This window comes from Mastomys coucha, unplaced genomic scaffold (assembly GCF_008632895.1).
Source record: "Mastomys coucha isolate ucsf_1 unplaced genomic scaffold, UCSF_Mcou_1 pScaffold12, whole genome shotgun sequence".
NCBI lineage: Eukaryota > Metazoa > Chordata > Mammalia > Rodentia > Muridae > Mastomys > Mastomys coucha.
The window spans coordinates 56,579,907-56,581,971 of record NW_022196894.1 but is presented as its reverse complement, the minus strand read 5'-3'; the positions used below and the strand labels follow the sequence as shown (position 1 = coordinate 56,581,971).

The 2,065-nt window shown below is 32.9% G+C and overlaps 1 protein-coding gene across 1 annotated transcript in view; it reads left to right on the top strand.

Moving 5' to 3' along the window:
* The window catches only part of LOC116086023 (olfactory receptor 187-like), a 49,029-nt gene that overhangs the window by 46,450 nt on the left and 514 nt on the right, over nucleotides 1-2,065 (top strand). The gene's annotated exons all lie outside the window — the stretch shown is intronic.

Below are 2,065 nucleotides of genomic sequence, written 5' to 3'. Positions count from 1 at the left end.
AAATAAAGAAAATATCTAAAATAAAAAAAAAAAAAAAGATACGCATGCTCCCAATGCATCCTTGTTACCTTATTGTACCATGCTGGTCATTGTGGTTCATAGACATCATTCCTAGGTAGGATTATTGTTTCCTTCCCTCCTTTGGAAACTTCTGGAATCATGAAATCCAGGTCCCAGGGAGGAAACTTTCAGGTCAGTTCTAGTTCAGGTATGATGTCTTCAGTGATAGGTGCTTATCTTCTACCTCTTGAATACAACCAAGGACAACAATAGCCTACAATGTTTTACAACCAAAGTCAAATGAAAGTTTCTGCTGCCTGATGTTGAGGTTTTTGTTAGATGGTCTTTGGACTTTGGAGGGAGTATTAAAATCTCAGATGGAAAATATTCATTTAAACTCTACAACCATAGTTACACACAGGCTGGACAAGTTTGCAACTTATCAATAGCGAATAAGGGTTCCCTTTGTTTCATACTTCCTCCAGAACTTGTAATCAGTTGCTTTATCCTAAACCAAACTTACTAGGAAAATCAGTTACATGTAAATGTTCAGAAGGATCTCAGTGAAATACATTTTTACTATAATTAATTTGTAATGATTTTGTTTTTGAAAGAAAGAAAAACTGAGGAACAATTTTTATAATAGGCTCCATGTCAGTGACTTCTTAATTTTGGCATTCTGCCTGGGGACTGGTTATTCTACTGGGATTGTTTTGGTAGCATTGAGGGAATTTCATTGTTAACATCACAGGTAGCATTTAAGATGTGAAAAATATATCTTTCTATTCCAACTTCTTTTAAGGAAGATTAACTTGAAGAGAGCAATTATCTATGCTATCTTCATCCTCCATCTTAAGAGTTTTTCATGATGATTTAATTTTCACTGCATCCACATCTGTGCATCTCTGTACCGGGATTAGGTGAGGATACAGTATTTTACTTGAATGTAATTTTTTTAAAATGTAGAATCTTTTAATACTAAATTTTTTCATAAAAGTCCTAATATGCAAGGAACTTATCTATAGAGAGGATTTATCTTCAAAATGCAAGTAAAACAAAAACAGTACAGATTTGAAAAGAAATGAAACATCTTGTCTGATCATCTCAGCCCTTATAAAAACAAACTTAGGTACTTATAGACCAGAAATTGGAGCTCAGTCATGTGGACGCATGAAGACCTCTATGATTAGCCTTTCAGCTATGCTGCTTATTGACATCAGTGAAAAAAGCAAAGGCTTATGGATTGCTGAGAGTATGCTTCTTGGTGAGTCTAACACTGCAGAGAAAAAGTTAAGACAAGATTTATTTAATTGGAGAAAAAAGATAACCCAGTAATTCAGAGATATAGTTGAGTCTCAAAATTTTTGAAATTTAAAAACAGGCTTATGTTAGAAGATGCTATGGAGCCAATACACTAGATATTTAATTAATTAATAATTAAGTATATTCTGATAGTAATATAACATTTCCAGTATTATTTAACATAACTGTGATGCATAATGCATTAAATAATTTTGTTTCTTACTGGTGCATAAAATAAAGGTATCTATGCAACTTAGAGTTACTATGATATACTGTAAAGACCTTATTGATGTCTTTATGTATTCCTCAATATTTTTCATTAAAACATATCATTAAAATTTTTATATTTGAACATCATTCTAAAAATCTTTGTACGGTAGATGTATTTGCAAAAAATAAAAACATTCTATATTCATAAGTGTTTATTGATGAGAATGTAACAGAGAAGATGTGATATTAACATTCATTCCATATTGTTTGAAACTTGGTAATGTTTTCTTCATATAAATCTCTTTTTGGTAAACAGCTAGATGAGACGTTATGGAGATGAACAGAAGCCAGGTGACTGAGTTTGTTCTCAGAGGAATAACAGATCGTACAGAGCTGCAAGTCCCTCTGTTTCTTGTGTTCTTCTTCATCTATGTCACCACCATGGTGGGCAACCTTGGTTTAATCTTTCTCATCTGGAAGGATCTTCATCTTCACACTCCCATGTACTATTTCCTTGGAAGTTTAGCCTTTGCAGATGCCTGCACTTCATCCT